We start from the raw sequence: 22,289 nt of genomic DNA, 5'->3' as shown, positions 1-22,289 counted from the left end.
TCACTTGTTTGTGTTTGAGCTGTGTTCTTGTATGACAGGTAGGAGAGGAGAGACATCAACTCCTCCATATACCGAACCAGAGAGGACCTATCATAGACTTAGAAGGGAAGCAAGAGGGAAGAGAGTAGCGGGAGAAGAGGAATCTGAAGGAGAATCTGAGGACAATTTTGAGGAAGCTTTAGATCTCAACATGGATAGAGAAGTTCACAACCATGAGAGAGCTGATGGAAACGATGCCATTCCTGAGAGGAGGGTTCTTAGTTCATACATAAACCCAACCTCTGGGAATTGTGGTAGTAGCATCCAGAAACCACCCATTCAGGCCAACAATTTTGAGCTCAAGCCACAGCTAATATCACTAGTGGAGAATCATTGTTCCTTTGGAGGAAGTGCTAATGAAGACCCAAACCAACATCTCACAAAATTCCTGAGAATTTATGACACTGTGAAGTTCAATGGAGTCCAGGAAGATGCCTATAAACTGCTTTTGTTCCCATTTTCACTTAGGGACAAAGCAGCTAAGTGGCTGGAATCATTCCCAAGGGGGAGTCTAACAACATGGGATGAGGTGGAAAGCAAGTTTCTGGCACGTTTCTACCCTCCACAAAAGGTCAATAGGCTTCGATCTGAGGTTCAGACTTTTAGACAACAAGATGGTGAAACTCTCTACGAGGCATGGGAGAGATTCAAGGACTTGACAAGGAAATGCCCACCAAACATGTTCCATGATTGGGTGCAATTGCACATCTTCTATGATGGGCTCTCTTATGAATCAAGGAAGGCTGTAGACCATTCATCAGGAGGTTCATTGAACAGGAAAAAGACTGTGGAAGAAGCCATTGAAGTGATCGAGACAGTGGCTGAGAATGAGTACTACTATGCATCAGAGAGGCACAACACTAAGGGAGTCATGGAGCTGAACCATGTTGATACAATTCTAGCCCAAAACAAGGTGTTTGCCAAGCAACTAGCAGAGCTTACCAGGCAATTAGAAACAAAGCAAGTGGCTGCAATACACACACAAGATCAAGAGGAAGTAAGCATTGAAGGAGGTGATTGGGATGAGGCCAACTATGTGGGAAACCAACAAAGGCAATCATATGATCCACATTCCAACACTTACAACCCGGGCTGGAGAAACCACCCAAACTTTGGGTGGGGAAACCAACAAACCCAACCACAAAACCACAAACCTTACAACCACAACCAACATAACAATTCCACATACCAAAACTCCAACCAAAGATCATACCAAGCCACACAAAACACTTACCCACAACCATCATATCATGGCCAAAATAATCAACATACCCAACCTAATCCGAACCAACAATTTCAAGATCAATTAAACCGGATAGAAGGAATGATGGCAACCATGAGTCAAGACATAATTGAATTGAAGAGCTTCAGGGATGATGTGAGAACTACCTTAAGAAACCATGGTAAAAAACTCAAGAGGATGGAATCTCAAGTAGGAGAGCTATCTCAACAGGCACCCAAATCAACTGCAGTGTTCCCTAGTGACACAGAAAAGAATCCTAAAGGGGAACAAAAGAGAGTAAGATGGGAAGAATGCAAGGCCATCACCATATTGAAGGAAGTCTCAGAAGAAGAAGGAATCAGGCCCTCAGAGCAGGAACCAGAAATCTTGAAGGAAGGTGTGGAAGAAGTTAAGCAGGAAGGTGGAACTGAGCAAGCCAAGGAACTGCAAAAAGGCATGATGGAAATATACCAACCAAAAGCACCATTTCCTGAGAGGTTAGGAGGAGGTGAAAAAAGGAAAACCTATTCAAGGTTTCTAGAGACATTTAACTCTCTTCATGTCAATATTCCCTTTCTTGAGATTCTTCATCAAATGCCCACACACATCAAGTATTTAAAGGAATTGTTAAGCAAGAAAAGAGTTTTGAAGGGAGGACAAATGGTAACAATGAACAAAGAATGCAGTGCTCTCATCAAGAAGGACACACTCTCTAAGAAAACGGACCCAGGAAGTTTTCATATCCCTTGCATCATAGGGGAAACAAAAATTGACAGAGGATTCTGTGATCTAGGAGCTAGCATAAATGTGATGCCTCTAACTCTTATGAAGAGGCTACAACTGAATGAGGTGAGATCCACTGATGTAATCATACAACTGGCTGACAAAACTCAAAAGCAAGCTGAAGGGGTAGTTGAAAATGTGCTGGTGAAAGTGGGGGATTATTATTTCCCCACAGACTTTGTCATTGTGGACATGGAGGAAAGCTACTTACACCCTATAATTCTGGGCAGACCATTTCTAGCCACTACTAGAGCGCTCATAGATGTAGAACAAGGAGAGCTAATTCTGAGAATACATGATGAACAGCTCATTTTCAAAGTTTTCAAAACTGCATCTGAGCCTGAACCAGAACCTGAAAAGCTTAAGGATGATAGTAGCCATCTGTGTCTGGAGGAAAGTAATCCAGCAGCTGAAACTCTAAAACAGTTCTTGGAAGGCAAACAAGAGCTGCAAGAGTTAAAGCCACAAGAATCAGTGGAAACAGATCAGAAGGATCCTCCTGACATAAGGGTCAATGAAGAAATCCTCAAGAGAAAGGGAAGAGTGATAGGGAGATTGCCAAGAGGGTGGAGAAACAAGAAAATTCCCACTGAAGGTTTTTCTCCGGGAGATAAAGTGATATCAAGTCATTATCTGGAAATTCCACCTGACCTCAAAACCATTCCTTCCCAGCTCCCTCAAGTGTTCACAATCAGGAAAGTTCTTTCTATGGAACATTTAGAGGTCATGAATGAATCAAGTGGGGACGTCTTCATAGTAAGAGGAGAAGACGTCAAGCACTACAATCCACCCTAACAAGGGACAACCGTCAAGCTAGTGACGTTAAAGAAGCGCTTCATGGGAGGCAACCCATGTTTTAATATCCTTATATTTTTTTTTTGTTTTGTTGTGCATCTAATAAAGCATGGTTTCTTATGCATGAACTTGTATCCTCAGGACAACTTCTTAAAGAGTGCACTGACATTTTGCATATAAAATAAGTTTGGTGTGCCTGAAAGCACCCCAAATTTTATTCAAAATGCATTCAATTTTTAGTGCACAACCAAAGATTTAAGTTTGGTGTTCCTCTTTGAACACGGTTTATGAAAAGCAAGAAGTTCCTCTGGATTTCAAAATTCATGACAAGTATACCATTCACTTGTTTTAATACTTTGGTTTCAATTACTTAGGGTAGTAACTTTGTTTAGAATCAAAGAGCCAAGGTGACTATGATTTATTAGAATTATGCACACTCATTAAGGACAACCAATATGGATTTCATGTCATTAGGAGACTTTACCAAACACTAAGTTTGGTGTCCAAATAATAAGTGTGCATACATGTAGAAGTCACGGCTATAAGCTCATAAAGACAATCATTGATTTACATGTGCAAGTACTATTCATAATTCACATGGACCGAAACATGATAGCAAACTTGTTTGTTGTGCAGGTACAAAAGAAAAGACAAAAATGGAGGAAAAAGACAAAGGGAGGTACGTGCTTGGTCAAAAAGAAAATTCACAAATCTTTGAAACTAACACATGGGAAAAGGAAGTTCTGCAAGAAAAGAAAGCTACATGTACAACCTAATGCACCCAGAATACTTCCAAGAAAATGAAAAGCAAATCGTCCTTCTCCACAATTCATATATTTACCATCAAGCCACCCTTCACAAACCACCCTAGCCGTCCATTTTTCACTCATGGGCACTATAAAGAATCACTTGGGGAACGAGTCTCACACCACCAATTCTCCTTCATACACATTTTCCTTCATCATAGCATAACTATCTCTTGCCGAAAACAACCTTACCACACTTCCAACAACACTTCTTGCTTTACCTTGTCAACTTTAGCTTGTCACTTACCAAAACTAAAGAACCAATGGCAGCTTCATCTAGCCACAAAAGAAGAAAAGACAAGCAGCCAATGGAGGAAAACAGGGAATTCGATGCATGGAGATACAGATCAGTTTTCCATGAGATTCAAGCCGAATGGATGAGACCTAAAACGGTACTAGCTGAGGTTCCCTTTGACCTTGAAAAGGATGAGTTCCCAGGTGTTTGGGAAAAGATCAAAAAGAGGAAGTGGGAGCTCCTGACTAAGCCAATCACTAAAATCAACATCAACTTGGTGAAAGAGTTTTATGCAAATGCAGTAAGGGAGGATCCAACCAAGAAACCCACATACAAAAGCTATGTGAGAGGGGTGGAAGTTGACTTCAGTCCCAAAGCAATCATGAAAACTCTTGGCCTGAAAAACATACATTTCAGCCAAGCAAGTTATGAAGAAAGGATGATAGGAGAACCTGACTATGCAACTATTGCTGAAGACCTTTGTGCCATCAGAGCTGAATGGGTGAGAAAAACAAGAGGGGCTCCAAGAGTCTTGAGAAGGGGAGACCTAACACCTGAAGCTAAAGGGTGGTATGCAATAGTTAGGAGATCCATCCTACCCACTGCAAACTCTTCAGAAATAGTCCCTAAAAGAGCCATCTTGCTACATTGCATTATGGTTGGAGGGGAGATCAAAGTTCATAAACTCATTGCTGAACAGATACAAGAGTTTAGTGAGAAAAGTGACCCTGAATCCTGGCTCCACTTCCCTAGCACTATCATTAGACTATGCATCGATGCCCAAGTACCACTTGAGGATGAAAGACCTAATTGGTTATATCCTGGATTGGCCATAACTGCGCACAGAATGACTCTTGGCCCAACCCCTCCAAGACATACAAGAAGAAGAAATGAAGAAGGGCAACAAGTGGAACCCGAGCAAGAAGCAGAACAAGAAGGACAAGAAGGAGAAGACAGAGAAGAAGAGCAAGAAGAGCAAGCAATTCCAGAAAGAAGACAAAGAATTCCCAGAGACCCCATGGATATGAGCAGAATGCAGGAAATCATGGAAGGAATGTCTCAACAATACATGAGGTCTCAGGAGAGACAAGAGGACTTTCACCTAAAAATGATGGATATGCAAAGGAACTTTGAATCAAGATTCTTCGATCTGCAAAGGGAACAAAATTTACACTTACAGGAATCCTTCAGCCACATATGCCAACACCAAGATGCCAATGTCTTGGCAATCAAGGAAGCCACCACTTTACAGAATGCAAGATACTCAGTCCAAGCTGATTACAACATCAGTTCGCAAATCAAGCTTAACTACATAGGGGAACATCTACATAAGATGGACCCAGCATTCCCAGCTTTTGATGAGTATTTCAAAGGGAGGAAAGAAGGAGAAATAAACAAGGCAATGATCCTTGAAAAAGGAGTGGAAGAAACGATGAAAAAGGCTGGATTCTGGAAAAAGCTCATGAGAAAAGACAAAGGAAGCACAAGTGGTCAAAAAGAGGCAGGAAGCAAGAAGAAGCAGGATCCTAAGAATTAAGAAGAACCAAGCAATAAATAAGAGGTGGTCTCGTTCCTTAATAATCAAATGATAATTGGTGAATTGTCTTTATGAGCTTTCTTTCATTATGAGTCATTTAAGTTTTAATGTGAAGTTTCTAGTATGTGTGTTTGTTATTTGCTTTGAATAAAGTGAATGCCTGGATGTTTGGATATAACTTCACCTTCTTAAACAAGTGCGTGCCATGCTTGTTCTGTGTCCAAAAATAAAAGAAAAGTTTGAACAAAAGTAACTTGGCTAAATTAGTGACAAATCAAGTAGAATTAAGTGGTGGTATGCATGCTTGATTGTTTAGTCAGATCACTGGAATTAGAGTGTAGAATTATCATTTTTTTTATGTAGAAAGTGAAAATTGTCTATGGATCTTGATGAATAAATGTCTTTGGCCATGAAAAAGAAAGAAAAAGAAGAAGAAAAAGCCAAAGGGCAACCAAAAAGCAAAAAAATTGAGAAAATAAGCTAGGTACCAATGGTTTGAACTTCTGAGACAAATGCCTGTGGTGTTTATGTATTAAGGATATGCTTGGATGAATAGGTTCTGAGGAGTGTTTCAACACTTGGTAACTTGGGTTAACTAACCCGGGATTATCAACCAAAAGTCCATTATCAAGAGCAACCTAAATACAAAACATTTAGTCACACAAAGAGGTGCTGGGCACCAATGTCTCAAGAAGAAATGTGAACTAAAATGCCTAAAGTGGATATGTGTAGTGCACTGATAAGAAAAAGAAAATGCCAAAGGCTTGTGCAACACATGACACTAAGCAAACAAGGAGCAAGGAGCTCTAAGAAAAAAGAAAAGAAAACAAAGAAGAGAAAAGTGCCAAAGACATAAGAATAACAAGAGGCCATAGCAATGTTTGATGGATGCAATGAAAAAGTGATAATCCTACCTGATAAGTATGAAAAAGTGATGCTGCAACTTTCTGCATAAAACCCTTCTGATGAACTTCAAATGCTTGCTAATATAGCCAATGTAATTGCTTTCTGTTTCATACTTTCTTCTCAAATAACTCAGGACTTGCTTAGGGACAAGCAAGTATTAAGTTTGGTGTTGTGATGCCAAGGCATCATAGGCTAGTTTCACTAGCATTTTTCTGTTAGTTTTAGTTGTTTTATGCATTTTCTTGAGCTTAAAGTAACCAAAAATGGTTAAATGAAGAACAAAGCAATGAACCATCCAAACAATATGATTTTGATGCATATTCCATGAGTTTTAGTTATATTACTTAAATGCTATGAATGGAAGATTTCTCATGAAATTTTGCAAGACTTTGATGCAATTGTTTGGATGATTTCAGGGAAGAAGAGGCTAAGTAAGGAAGCAACAAAATCAATAAAGGAAGCTTGAATATCACATGTGGAGTTTAAGTTCCAGTTTAAGCCTAAACTGGAGCTTAAACGTCAAAATCATGAAGGATAAGAAATGCTGGAATTGAAGTTTAACCTCCAGTTTGACCTTAAACTGGAGGTTAAACGCCAGAATGAAAAGCCTCACTAAAGAAGCATTCCACGTTTAACCTCCAGTTTGACCTCAAACTGGAGGTTAAACGCCAGAATGATAATGCCACTCAGGAAGGAGTTCCACGTTTAACCTCCAGTTTGACCTCAAACTGGAGGTTAAACGCCAGAAGTAGGAAGAGTACCAGGGAGCCATTCCACGTTTAAGCTCCAGTTTGACCTCAAACTGGAGGTTAAACGTGTTCGACCTCCAGTATGCCTCCACCCTTTTCCACGTTTAACCTCCAGTTTAACCTTAAACTGGAGGTTAAACGTGTTCGACCTCCAGGGCTGCCCTTCCTATTTCCACGTTTAAGCTTCAGTTTAACCTTAAACTGAAGCTTAAACGTGTTCGACTACATGACTCTCCAGGGCTACCTTCTTCCATTTCCACGTTTAAGCTTCAGTTTAACCTTAAACTGAAGCTTAAACGTGCTTCTACAAAAGGCCTCACTGGAAGTATCTGGCATTTAAGCTGCAGTTTAAGCTTAAACTGCAACTTAAACGCCACTCTTGGAAAAAGGTTTCTGGGCCAATAATCTTGCGGTTTAAGTTACTCTTTGAGCACAAACAATAACTTAAACTTACTCTAGTATGAAACCCAATTGAATATCATGGTTTATGGGATTGGGCCTGAAGGATTCATGAGTTTGAAATCTCAATTTATTGAGTCATGTGTCATTATTTGATTATCACTAAGTTGGCTCAATGAATGTTACAGAATTTGGATCAATAGCCTCATCAAGATTATGGATCATAAACCCAAGGCAAAAGGAAAGCAAGGAGAGGCCTCAAAGCCCAAGAAGCACAACTGAAGCTCAATATAGAAAGTGTATAAATAGGATAGAAGTTAAGTTAGAGAGGACTTTTACTTTCACTTTTAGCTAGTTTTCCTTTTCTTTGTAATTGAATTCAGAGCTATGATTCACTAAACCCCCTTTCATTGGGTTAGGGAGCTCTATTGTAATTCAATGAATCAATAATAGTTTATCTTCTTCTTCAATCTTTTCTCTTGAATTTTGTTAGAAAGCTTCTCGATCTAATTCCATTGAGTAGTTGTCTTGGGAAAGAAACTACCCATACTTGGAATCCTTCGGAACCTTGGGAAAGGAATGGAGGATTCATGCTAGAGAAGCTTTCTCACAGTGAATTGGATTGGGGTTTGGATGGATATTGTGACATGTAATCCTACCAAATTGTGGTTCATGAAACTGTGTGGTATAATCAGTGATCAAGCATCATCTCTTCTTATGAACATTTAAACCAAGGGATTGGGAATTTGTTTGTTTTTAGAGAGAATTGGTGAGCCAAGGGATTGGGATCCAATCATATAAGATTGCCAAGCAAAATTCAATGAACGCATTGCTTGAGGAAGAGATAAACGTGTTTTGATTCGGAGATCTCAATATCTCCTATAACCCAATGAATCCCCCATTTCTGATTTCCATCTTCTCTTTACATTCTGCAACTCAATTCATGCAACCACCCCCATTCCCTTTTAATTTCAGCAATTTAGTTTCTGCTCTTTAATTCATTGCAATTTAAGATTCCGCCATTTCAATTTCTTGTCATTTACTTTTCCCGCCAATTTTACATTCCGCAATTTCTCATCTCAATCTTGATTCCAGTCAACTAGAACACACTTCTAATCCGAATTGCTCACTCAACCAATCCTTGTGGGATTCGACCTCACTCTATTGTGAGTTTTTACTTGACGATAACCGGTGCACTTGTCGGAAGGAATTTTGCCGATCGTGCAATTTCCTAAATCGTAGCATAACTAGTTTATGTGCATCAACTCTCCTTTTGGATTCTCTTCTGTATTGCTTGGGAGTGTACTTGGAGGGATTTCAGTGATCCTTTTACTCAGCTGGCCCACTTGTGCTTCCAAATTTCTAATGGAAGACCTGGTTTCATTCATGAAACTCACAGTGGCCTTAGATAGATCAGAGACTAGATTTGCTAAATTAGAAGTATTTTGTTCAGAGTTCTCTGTCTGTTGCTGAGTGGATGATGGAAAAGGTTTATTATTGTTAAACCTATTTCTTCCACCATTATTAAAGCCTTGTTGAGGCTTTTGATCCTTCCATGAGAAATTGGGGTGATTTCTCCATGATGAGTTATAGGTGTTTCCATAAGGTTCACCTAAGTAATTTACCTCTGCTATTGCATGGTTCTCAGGATTATATGCTTCTTCTGCATAAGAAGCCTCTTGAGTACTGTTGGATGCAGCTTGCATTCCATGCAGACTCTGAGAGATCATATTGACTTGCTGAGTCAATATTTTATTCTGAGCCAATATGGCATTCAGAGTATAAACTTCAAGAACTCCCTTCTTCATAGGCGTCCCATTATGCACAGGATTCCTTTCAGAAGTGTACATGAACTGGTTATTAGCAACCATGTCAATGAGTTCTTGAGCTTCTGCAGGCGTTTTCTTTAGGTGAATGGATCCACCTGCAGAAGTGTCCAGTGACATCTTTGATAGCTCAGATAAACCATCATAGAATATATCCAGGATGGTCCATTCTGAAAGCATGTCAGAAGGACACTTTTTGGTCAACTGTTTGTATCTTTCCCAAGCTTCATAGAGGGATTCACCTTCTTTCTGTCTGAAGGTTTGAACATCAGCTCTAAGCTTGCTCAGCTTTTGAGGAGGAAAGTACTTGGCTAAGAAAGCCGTGACCAGCTTATCCCAAGAGTTCAGGCTGTCTTTGGGTTGAGAATCTAACCATAATCTAGCTCTGTCTCTTACAGCAAAAGGGAAAAGCATGAGCCTGTAGACTTCAGGATCTATTCCATTAGTCTTAACAGTATCACATATCTGCAAGAATTCAGTTAAGAACTGAAAAGGATCTTCAGATGGAAGTCCATGAAACTTGCAGTTCTGCTGCATCAGAGAAACTAATTGAGGTTTCAGCTCAAAGTTGTTTGCTCCAATGGCAGGAATGGAGATGCTTCTTCCATGTAAATTGGAATTAGGTGCAGTAAAGTCACCAAGCATCTTCCTTACATTATTATTATTTTCGGCTGCCATCTCCTCTTCTTATTCGAAAATTTCTGAAAAGTTATCTCTGGATTGTTGTATTTTAGCTTCTCTTAATTTTCTCTTCAGAGTCCTTTCAGGTTCTGGATCTGCTTCCACAAGAATGTTCTTATCCTTGCTCCTGCTCATATGACAAAGAAGAGGGCACAAAAAAATAATAATAATAATAGAGATCCTTTATACCACAGTATAGGGATCCCTGTGTGAGTGGAAGAAGAGGGGGAGACAAAGAATGTAATATAATGGAAGAAACACAACTGTGAGGATGGCAGAGATGTGAGATGAGATGTTAGGATATGAATGAATAAATAGAATAGGATGGGGGAGGGATAATTTTCGAAAATTATTTTGAAAAAGAGTTAGTGATTTTCGAAAATGGTTTTTGAAAATTGTTAGTATTTTTTTCGAAAATTTTTTTTTAATTTAAAAATAAAAATAAGAATAATTATTTAATTAAAGAGAAATTTTTGAAAAAGAGGGAAGATATTTTCGAAAATTAGAGAGAGAGAGAGTTAGTTAGGTAGTTTTGAAAGAGTTAAGAAACAAACAAAAAGTTAGTTAGTTAGTTGAAACAAATTTTGAAAAGATAAGAAGTTAGGAAGTTAGAAAAGATATTTTGAAAAGATATTTTTGAAAAAGATAAGATAAGAAGATATTTTTGAAAAGATATGATTGAAATTAGTTTTGAAAAAGATTTGATTTTTTAAAATCACAATTAATGACTTGATTCATAAGAAATCACAAGATATGATTCTAGAACTTAAAGTTTGAATCTTTCTTAACAAGCAAGTAACAAACTTCAAATTTTTGAATCAAAACATTTATTGATTATGTTATTTTCGAAAATTTGGTATAAAAATAAGAAGAAGATTTTTGAAAAATATTTTTGAAATTTTCGAAAATAACTAAGAATTTTGAAAAAGATTTGATTTTTGAAAAAGATTTTGAAAAAGATAAGATTTTCAAATTGAAAATTTGATTTGACTCATGAGAAACAATTTGATTTTAAAAGTTTTTGAAAAAGTCAATCCAAATTTTCGAATTTGATGAGAGAAAAAGGGAAAGATATATTTTTTTTTATTTTTGAATTTTTATGATGAGAGAGAAAAACACTAAAAAGATGCAATGCATGAGATTTTTAGATCAAAATATGTGATGCATGCAAGAATGCTATGAATGTCAAGATGAACACCAAGAACACTTTGAATGTTAAGATGAACATCATAGACACAATTTTAAAAAATTTTTAATGCAAAGAAAACATGCAAGACACCAAACTTAGAATTCTTTAATGCTTACGCACTAAGAATTCAAGAATGCATATGATAAACATGAAAAGACACAAAACAAAAAATCATCAAGATCAAACAAGAAGACTTACCAAGAACAACTTGAAGATCATGAAGAACACTATGAATGCATGATATTTTCGAAAAAATGCAAGATGCATATGCAATTGACACCAAACTTATAATATGACTCAAGAATCAAACAAGAAACACAAAAATATTTTTGATTTTTATGATTTTCTAATTTTTTGGATTTTTATTTTATATTTTTCGAAAAATTATTTTGAAAAAGAAAATAAGGATTCCAAAATTTTTAATATGAATTCCAGGAATCTTATGCTCTAAAGCTCCAATCAAAGGGTCAGGTATGGCTTAATAGCCAGCCAAGCTTTAGTATATAACTCAGACATGACACGCCTGACATACTCATTCCCAAAGGAATTAGACATGGCTTTACAGCCAGCCAGGATTCACATGCTTCATGAAACACTAGAATTCATTCTTAAAAATTTTGAATAAAAATATATTTTTTCGAAAACAGGTGAGAAAATTTTGAAATATTTTTGAAAAATTTTTGAAAAGATAACAAAAAGAAAATTACCTAATCTGAGCAACAGGATGAACCGTCAGTTGTCCAAACTCAAACAATCCCCGGCAACGGCGCCAAAAACTTGGTGTTGTTGCCGGGATTGGGATCTCAGACGATTCTTGGCGCCAAACAGGAACAATTAAGTCCCCGGCAACGGCGCCAAAAACTTGGTGCACGAAATTGTGATGTCCAAGCTCGAATAATCCCTGGCAACGTGAGCAACTTGGTACGTATAATCGTGATTACACTTTAATTATGTAAAATTCATGGCTCTTTCTTTCCTTGGCAATGGCGCCAAGAACATGGTGCCAATACCATGGTTCACAACTTCGATACGACTAACCAGCAAGTGCACTGGGTCGTCCAAGTAATACCTTATGTGAGTAAGGGGTCGAATCCCACGGAGATTGTTGGTATGAAGCAAGCTATGGTCACCTTGCAAATCTCAGTTAGGCAGATATAAATTGATAATGGTGTTTTCGAATAATAATTAATAGAATAGGGATAGAAATACTTATGTGAATCATTGGTAGGAATTTTAGATAAGCGAATGGAGATGCTTTTCGTTCCTCTGAACCTCTGCTTTCCTGCTATCTTCATCCAATCAGTCTTACTCCTTTCCATGGCTGGCTTTATGCAAGGGCATCACCGTTGTTAGTGGCTACATCCCCTCCTCTCAGTGAATAATATGCTCACGCACCCTGTCACGGCACGGCTATTCATCTGTCGGTTCTCGATCATGCTGGAATAGGATTCACCCTCCTTTTGCGTCTGTCACTAACGCCCAACAATCGCGAGTTTGAAGCTCGTCACAGTCATTCAATCATTGAATCCTACTCGGAATACCACAGACAAGGTTTAGACTTTCTGGATTCTCTTGAATGCTGCCATCATTCTAGCGTACGCCACGAAGATTCTGATTAAGAGATCTAAGGGATATTCATTCTAGCTTATTTCATGTAGAACGGAAGTGTTTGTCAGGCACGTGTTCATAGGGGAGAATGGTGATGAGCGTCACACATAATCATCACCTTCATCACGTTCTTGGGTGCGAATGGATATCTTAGAAGCGAAATAAGATGAATTGAATAGAAAACAGTAGTACTTTGCATTAATCTTTGAGGAACAGCAGAGCTCCACACCTTAATCTATGGAGTGTAGAAACTCTACCGTTGAAAATACATAAGTGAAAGGTCCAGGCATGGCCGAGATGGCCAGCCCCCAAAACGTGATCACAGGATCAAAATACAATCCAGGATGCCTAATACAATAGTAAAAGGTCCTATTTATAATAAACTAGTCACTAGGGTTTACATGAGTAAGTAATTGATGCATAAATCCACTTCCGGGGCCCACTTGGTGTGTGCTTGGGCTGGGCTTGAGTGTTGCACGTGTAGAGGTCCTTCTTGGAGTTGAACGCCAGCTTTTGTGCCAGTTTGGGCGTTCAACTCTGGTTTTGGCTCCTTTTCTGGCGCTAGACGCCAGATTTGGGCAGAAAGCTGGCGTTGAACGCCCGTTTACGTCATCTATTCTTGGCCAAAGCTTAAACTATTATATATTGCTGGAAAGCCCTGGATGTCTACTTTCCAACTCAATTGGAAGCGCGCCATTTCGAGTTCGGTAGCTCCAGAAAATCCACTTTGAGTGCAGGGAGGTCAGAATCCAACAGCATCAGCAGTCCTTCTTCAACCTCTGAATCTGATTTCTGCTCAAGTCCCTCAATTTCAGCCAGAAAATACCTGAAATCACAGAAAAACACACAAACTCATAGTAAAGTCCATAAATGTGAATTTAACATAAAATCTATTAAAAACATCCCTAAAAGTAACTAGATTCTACTAAAAATATACTAAAAACAATGCCAAAAAGCGTATAAATTATCCGCTCATTATTGTGCTGAGGTCCTTGAGACTACCTTAGATGAGGTGCTCTGTAAGGCTGGTTCTGGTTTTACTGATACCGGTTATTCTGATTATTGTTATTATTCCACCGCTGATTTCCCTAGTTGTCTCTGTCTATTCTGTTATGGTTGTCCCTCCAGCTCTGGTTAGAATTATCTCTCCACCCCTGGTTGGAGTGGTCTTGCTAGCCTTGGTTATAGTTCGCACCCTGGTTATAGTTGCCGCCTTGTTGATGATATCCTTGATTTGGGAGGTCATAGAAATTGTGAGTGGTTGCCAAGGTGTTGTCCTCGTGTTGGAGCTGTGGACACTCATTAGTGTAGTGACTATAATCAGCACATATTCCGCATACTCTTTGAAGAACCAGTTGTTGACTATGTTATGGTGAGGGAGGTTGAGATTGTTGTTGATTCAGATTTATCTGCTTTAGTAGGTTGGTCATCTCACATATACTCTGTGTGAGAGCAATAGTCTCAATGCTAGAGCAAACCTCTGCAACAGTCTTTGAGTGGTTGTTCCTGTGCCTGTGATTTCTAGTGAACTCAGCTAAGTCGCTGATCAGTTGCCACGCCTCATCTGCTGTCTTGTACTTTTTTAGAGACCAATTACTAGCACCATCCAACGTGGTCTTATCCTGAGGCTTCATCCCTTGTGTGAAGTAGCTGATCAATACCAACTTATCAATCATGTGGTGGGGCATGCATCCAGCAGACTCTTGAAGCGCTCCTAGTACTCACAAAGGGTTTCTGATTCACCTTGGATGATGCAAGAAATCTCCTTCCTTAGTTTGTTTATAACTTCAGTCGGAAAGTATTTTTCCAAGAATTCCCTCCTGAGCGTGTCCCAGTTGGAAACAGTTGCTTCAGGTTGGGAGTAATACCACTCCCTCGCCTTTCCCTCAAAAGAAAACGGGAAAGCGATTAGCAGAACAGAAGTTTTATCTGCACCATGACACCGAACAGTAGAACAGGCTGTCTGAAAATCCCTAAGGTGCTTTATAGGTTCTTGAGCGAGTAAGCCATGAAACATGGGTATTATGTGGATTAGCGCAGTCTTTAGTTCAAAATCTGCAGCCAGATTTGGGTGACGCGCTTGATACGGTTGCAGAGTAAAGTCTGGGGCTCCTACCTCCTGGAGTGTAATCCTCCTAGGTGCTGCCATGTTACCTGCACGTAAATCAACTGAATCAGTAGTAGAGGAGCTTGTTTCTTCCTCAAATGGCGGTTCAGATTCGCTCTCAGATAAGACTGGTGAATTGGCAACAACTACTTCACCACCCTCAAAGGCTAACTGACGCCGAGCTCGCCTAATACGTGAAAGAGTTCTTTCAATTTCAGGATCAAATGTGGCTAAGATCGGATCAGGCAGTGAACGCGTCATTCAACAAAAGAAACATATAGCTCATGGTAATAAAAAAAATAAAATAAAAATGCAAATAAATAAATTCCAACCAATAAATTAGCACACTATTGCAACTCTCCGGCAACGGCGCCAAAAATTGACGTGGCAGAAACTGGCCGATTAAGAAATTAATAATAAAAATGCATTGCAAGTACAGTTCTTAACCAGCAAAAATTCGCTTGTCAATTTTTAAGAGTTATCACAAATTTTAGAATAAGATTACTGGGAGTATTAATCCCAGGTCGTCTCCCAACGAGTTGACAAAAGAGTGCAGCTTATTGGTTAGAAGTTTTCCCAGAATTTTTGAGTTTGAAAAATAGGAAAATAAGTAATTGTAAAATTAAACAACGGAAATTAATGAGAGAATTTATATAATTAAATTAAAAACCTTGATCGGGAGAAGATTAATTGGAATTTCAATCCTTGTTGGAATTTCCCAAGTTTAATAATAAAAGGTTGTTACTCTACTTGGTCATCCCTTAATTAATAAGGAAAAGTTCAGTAACTAACTAACCAACTATGTCACAGGTCCTAATCCTTTCCTAAGAAGGGATTAGAGTAAGAGACTAGAGTTGTCAGTCATCAACTACCCATTAGAATTAACACTTGAGTATCCCAACTCAAGGTTCTCCTTTCAATCAATTCCCAATCAAGTTAAGGAACTACTCCATTATCATGAATAAAAACTTCACAGAATTAAAAGGGCGATAAAAGGAAAATATGATAGACAATAATTAAAAATCAATTAAAAGTAAAAAGGTTCTTGTATTAATAAATCCCAAAATGCAACATACTTATCCAAACAGGGTCAATGGGCAGTAAAAAGTAAAGGAATTAAGAAAACAAACTAGAATAATGAAACTTCCACGGAGGTAATGATCCTTCTTAGTATCCAAAAGCAAAAGCATGAAACTCTGAAACTATGAATGTGAAGAACTGGTGCACGAAATTGTGATCTCCAGGCTCGAACAAATCCTGGTAATGGCTCCAAAGCTTGGTGCTCTGATCTTAATTCATGATTGTCACAACTTCGATACAACTAACCAGCAAGTGCACTGGGTCGTCCAAGTAATACCTTACGTGAGTAAGGGTCGAATCCCACGGAGATTGTTGGTATGAAGCAAGCTATGGTCACCTTGCAAATCTCAGTCAGGCAGATATAAAGTGATAATGGTGTTTTCGAATATTATATAATAAAATAGGGATAGAGATATTTATGTAATTCATTGGTAGGAATTTCAGATAAGCGAATGGAGATGCTTTTCGTCCCTCTGAACCTCTGCTTTCCTGCAATCTTCACCCAGTCAGTCTTACTCCTTTCCATGGCTGGCTTTATGTGATACATCACCACTGTCAATGGCTACTTTCGGTCATCTCTCGGGAAAATGATCCAATGCCCTGTCACGGCACGGCTAATCGTCTGGAGGCATCACCCTTGTCAATGGCTTCATCTTATCCTCTCAGTGAATAATATGCTCACGCACCCTGTCACGGCACGGCTATTCATCTGTCGGTTCTCGATCATGCTGGAATAGGATTTACTATCCTTTTGCGTCTGTCACTAACGCCCTGCAATCGCGAGTTAGGAGCTCGTCACAGTCATCCAATCATTGAATCCTACTCGGAATACCACAGACAAGGTTTAGACTTTCTGGATTCTCTTGAATGCCGCCATCATTCTAGCTTACGCCACGAAGATTCTGGTTAGGAGATCTAAGAGATATTCATTCTAGCTTATATCATGTAGAACGAAAGTGTTTGTCAGGCACGTGTTCATAGGGGAGAATGGTGATGAGCGTCACACATAATCATCACCTTCCTCACGTTCTTGGGTGTGAATGGATATCTTAGAAGCGAAATAAGATGAATTGAATAGAAAACAGAAGTACTTTGCATTAATCTTTGAGGAACAGCAGAGCTCCACACTTTAATCTATGGAGTGTAGAAACTCTACCGTTGAAAATACATAAGTGAAAGGTCCAGGCATGGTCGAGATGGCCAACCCCCAAAACGTGATCATAGGATCAAAATACAATCCAAGATGCCTAATACAATAGTAAGAGGTCCTATTTATAATAAACTAGCTACTAGGGTTTACATGAGTAAGTATTTGATGTATAAATCCACTTCCGGGGCCCACTTGGTGTGTGTTTGGGCTGAGCTTAAGTGTTGCACGTGCAGAGGCCATTTGTGGAGTTGAACGCCAGTTTTTGTGCCAGTTTGGGCGTTCAACTCTGGTTTTGGATCCTTTTCTGGCGCTGGACGCCAGATTTGGGTAGAAATCTGGCGTTGAACGCCAGTTTACGTCGTCAATTCTTGGCCAAAGTATGGACTATTATATATTTCTGGAAAGCCCTGGATGTCTACTTTCCAACGCAATTGGAAGCGCGCCATTTTGAGTTTTGTAGCTCCAGAAAATCCACTTTGAGTGCAGGGAGGTCAGAATCCAACAGCATCAGCAGTCCTTTTTCAACCTCTGAATCTGATTTCTGCTCAAGTCCCTCAATTTCAGCCAGAAAATACCTGAAATCACAGAAAAATACACAAACTCATAGTAAAGTCCAGAAATGTGAATTTAACACAAAATCTATTAAAAACATCCCTAAAAGTAACTAGATTCTACTAAAAACATACTAAAAACAATGCCAAAAAGCGTATAAATTATCCGCTCATCACAACACCAAACTTAAATTGTTGCTTGTCCCCAAGCAACTGAAAATCAAAATAGGATAAAAAGAATAGAACATACTATAAATTCCAAACTATCAATGAAACATAGCTTCAATCATATGAGCGGGACATATAGCTTTTTGCCTCTTGAATAGTTTTGGCATCTCACTTTATCCATTGAGGTTTAGAATGATTGGCATCTATAGGAACTCAGAGTTCAGATGGTGTTATTGATTCTCCTAGTTCAGTATGATGATTCTTGAACACAGCTATTTTATGAGTCTTGGCCGTGGCCCTAAGCACTTTGTTTTCCAGTATTACCACCGGATACATAAATGCCACAGACACATAATCGGGTGAACCTTTTCAGATTGTGACTCAGCTTTGCTAAAGTCCCCAATTAGAGGTGTCAAGGGTTCTTAAGCACACTCTTCTTTTGCTTTGGACCTTGACTTTAACCGCTCAGTCTCAAGTTTTCACTTGACACCTTCACGCCACAAGCACATGGTTAGGGACAGCTTGGTTTAGCCGCTTAGACCAGGCTTTTATTCCTTTAGGTCCTCCTATCCACTGATGCTCAAAGCCTTGGGATCCTTTTTATTTGCCCTTGCCTTTTGGTTTTAAGGGTTATTGGCTTTTTGCTCTTGCCTCTTGGTTTTAAGAGCTTTTGGCTTTTTCTGCTTGCTTTTTCTTTTTCTTCTAAATTTTTTTTCGCCTACTTTTTTTTTTTCGGCAAGCTTTGTTCTTTGCTGCTTTTTCTTGCTTCAAGAATCATTTTTATGATTTTTCAGATTATCAAATAACATGTCTCCTAGTCATCATTCTTTCAAGAGCCAACATATTTAACATTCTTAAACAACAACTTCAAAAGATATATGCACTGTTCAAGCATACATTCAGAAAACAAGAAGCATTGTCACCACATCAATATAATTAAGCTAAGTTCAAGGATAAATTCGAAACTCATGTACTTCTTATTCTTTTGAATTAAAACATTTTTTCATTTAAGAGAGGTGATGGATTCATAGGACATTCATAACTTTAAGACATAGTTACTAACTACTAATGATCATGTAATGAAGACACAAACATAGATAAGCACATAACATAGAAAACGAAAACAGAAGAAATAAGAACAAGGAATGAATCCACCTTAGTGATGGAGGCGTTTCCTTCTTGAGGAACCAATGATGTCCTTAAGCTCTTCTATGTCTCTTCCTTGTCTTTGTTGCTCCTCCTTCATTGCTTTTAGATCTTCGCTGATTTCATGAAGGATGATGGAGTGCTCTTAATGTTCCACCCTTAGTTGCTTCCAATAATTGTGTGGAAGAAAATGTATCCCCTGAGGTATCTCAGGGATCTCTTGATTTGCAGTCAAATGTTCTACCACTGAGCTATAGACAATTGATGGAAGCTTTTGTCTTCCCTTTCCTCTTTCTAGAGGTTTCTCTAGCCTTAGGTGCCATCAATGGTTATGGAAAAAACAAAAAAACTATGCTTTTACCACACCAAACTTAGAATGTTGCTCGCCCTCGAGCAAAAGAAGAAAGAATAGAAGAATAAGAAGAAGATATGGAGGAGATGGATGGGAGTGTGTATTCGGCCATATGGGTGGGATTGGGTGGGAGAGAGATGTTGAATTTTGAAGGTAGTGGGTGTATGGATGTGAGTGGTAAATGGAAAGTAGAAGGGATGATCATGAATGGGAAGAGAGATGATGAGGTAGGTGGGGATACTGTGGGGTCCACAGATCCTGAGATGATCCTGTGGGGTCCACAGATCTTGAGGTGTCAAGGCATTTATATCCCTGCACCAATTTAGTCATGTAAAATGCCCTTGCACACAACTCTGGGCGTTCAGCGCCAGGTTGGTGCCCATTTTGGGCGTTCAACGCCCCTTTGCTGCCATTTCTGGCGTTGAACGCCAGAACCATGCTTGTTCTGGGCGTTCAGCGCCAGGATGCTCCCATTCTGGGCGTTCAGCGCCAGAACTATGCTCTGTTCTGGCGTTTGAATGCCAAACAGATGCTCCTCCAGGGTGTGATTTTTCTTCTGCTGTTTTTGATTCCGTTTTCAATTTTTATATTTATTTTGTGACTCCTCATGATCATGAACCTATAAAGACATATAACTAAGAAAAACATAGTTAGATAAATAAAAAATTGGGTTGCCTCCCAACAAGCGCTTCTTTAATGTCAATAGCTTGACAGTGGGCTCTCAATGAGCCTCACAGATGTGCAGAGCTTTGTTGAGACTCTCCAACACCAAACTTAGAGTTTGGATATGGGAGTTCAACACCAACCTTAGAGTTTGGTTGTGGCGTCCCAACACCAAACTTAGAGTTTGACTGTGGGGGCTCTGGTTGACTCTGCTTTGAGAGAAGCTTTTTCTGCTTCCTCTCCATGGTTGCAGAGGGAAATCCTTGAGTTTTAAACACAAGGGAGTCCTCATTCCATTGAAGGACTATTTCACCTCTGTCAACATCAATCACAGCTCTTGCTGTGGCCAGGAAAGGTCTTCCTAGGATGATGGATTCATCCTCTTCCTTTCCAGTATCCAGGACTATGAAATCAGCAGGGATGTAAAGGCCTTCAACCTTTACTAATACGTCCTCTACTTGTCCATAAGCCTGTTTTCTAGAGCTGTCTGCCATCTCTAATGAGATTTTAGTAGCTTGCACCCCATAGATTCCCAGTTTCTCTATTACAGAGAGGGGCATGAGGTTTATTCCTGAACCAAGGTCACACAGAGCCTTAAAGATCATGGTGCCTATGGTACAGGGTATTATGAACTTTCCAGGATCCTGTCTCTTCTGAGGCAATGTCAGTTGATCCAGATCACTTAGTTCATTGATGAACAAGGGAGGTTTAACTTCCCAAGTATCAATGCCAAATAATTTGGCATTCAGCTTCATGATTACACCAAGAAACTTGGAAGTTTGCTCTTCAGTAACATCCTCATTCTCTTCAGAAGAGGAGTACTCATCAGAGCTCATGAAGGGCATAAGGAGGTTCAATGGAATCTCTATGGTCTCTAGATGAGCCTCAGAGTCCTTTGGTTCCTCAGAGGGAAGCTCCTTATTGATCACTGGACGTCCCAGGAGGTCTTCCTCCTTGGGATTCACGTCCTCTCCTCTCCTCACAGGTTCGGCCATGGCGCTTATGTCAATGGCCTTGCACTCTCCTTTTTGATTCTCTTTTGTATTGCTTGGGAGAGTACTAGGAGGGATTTCAGTGATCCTTTTACTCAGCTGGCCCACTTGTGCTTCCAGATTTCTAATGGAAGACCTTGTTTCATTCATGAAACTTACAGTGGCCTTAGATAGATTAGAGACTAGATTTGCTAAATTAGAAGCATTTTGTTCAGAGTTCTCTGTCTGTTGCTGAGTTGATGATGAAAAAGGCTTGCTATTGCTAAACCTGTTTCTTTCACCATTATTAAAGCCTTGTTGGGGCTTTTGATCCTTCCATGAGAAATTTGGATGATTTCTCCATGTTGAGTTATAGGTGTTTCCATAAGGTTCACCTAAGTAATTTACCTCTGCTATTGCAGGGTTCTCAGGATCATAGGCTTCTTCTTTAGAAGATGCCTCTTGAGTACTGTTGGATGCAGCTTGCATTCCATGCAGACTCTGAGAAATCATATTGACTTGCTGAGTCAATATTTTGTTCTGAGCCAATATGGCATTCAGAGTATCAACTTCAAGAACTCCCTTCTTTATAGGCGTCCCATTACTCACAGGATTCCTTTCAGAAGTGTACATGAACTGGTTATTAGCAACCATGTCAATGAGTTCTTGAGCTTCTGCAGGCGTTTTCTTTAGGTGAATGGATCCACCTGCAGAAGTGTCCAGTGACATTTTTGATAGCTCAGATAAACCATCATAGAATATATCCAGGATGGTCCATTCTGAAAGCATGTCAGAAGGACACTTTTTGGTCAACTGTTTGTATCTTTCCCAAGCTTCATAGAGGGATTCACCTTCTTTCTGTCTGAAGGTTTGAACATCAGCTCTAAGCTTGCTCAGCTTTTGAGGAGGAAAGTACTTGGCTAAGAAAGCCGTGACCAGCTTATCCCAAGAGTTCAGGCTGTCTTTGGGTTGAGAATCCAACCATAATCTAGCTCTGTCTCTTACAGCAAAAGGGAAAAGCATGAGCCTGTAGACTTCAGGATCTACTCCATTAGTCTCAACAGTATCACATATCTGCAAGAATTCAGTTAAGAACTGAAAAGGATCTTCAGATGGAAGTCCATGAAACTTGCAGTTCTGCTGCATCAGAGAAACTAATTGAGGTTTCAGCTCAAAGTTGTTTGCTCCAATGGCAGGAATGGAGATGCTTCTTCCATGTAAATTGGAATTAGGTGCAGTAAAGTCACCAAGCATCTTCCTTACATTATTATTATTTTCGGCTGCCATCTCCTCTTCCTGTTCGAAAATTTCTGAAAGGTTATCTCT

The 22,289-nt window shown here is 39.3% G+C and overlaps 3 non-coding genes across 3 annotated transcripts; 2 read left to right on the top strand and 1 right to left on the bottom strand.

Moving 5' to 3' along the window:
- Window positions 1-616: 616 nt before the first annotated feature.
- Window positions 617-720, bottom strand: LOC148562280 (small nucleolar RNA R71). The gene has a single exon (XR_015886503.1). It is a non-coding gene; the product is annotated as a small nucleolar RNA R71 (small nucleolar RNA).
- An 8,751-nt stretch (window positions 721-9,471) lies between these two features.
- LOC148562279 (small nucleolar RNA R71) lies at window positions 9,472-9,579 on the top strand. The gene has a single exon (XR_015887392.1). It is a non-coding gene; the product is annotated as a small nucleolar RNA R71 (small nucleolar RNA).
- A 12,167-nt stretch (window positions 9,580-21,746) lies between these two features.
- On the top strand, window positions 21,747-21,854 carry LOC148562278 (small nucleolar RNA R71). Its single transcript, XR_015887390.1, has one exon. It is a non-coding gene; the product is annotated as a small nucleolar RNA R71 (small nucleolar RNA).
- Window positions 21,855-22,289: the final 435 nt, after the last annotated feature.

This window comes from Arachis ipaensis, chromosome B6, assembly GCF_059453495.1.
Source record: "Arachis ipaensis isolate K30076 ecotype BB chromosome B6, ASM5945349v1, whole genome shotgun sequence".
Taxonomy (NCBI): Eukaryota; Viridiplantae; Streptophyta; class Magnoliopsida; order Fabales; family Fabaceae; genus Arachis; species Arachis ipaensis.
Note: the sequence above shows the minus strand (reverse complement) of the source record. Positions and strands in the feature narration are given on the sequence as shown.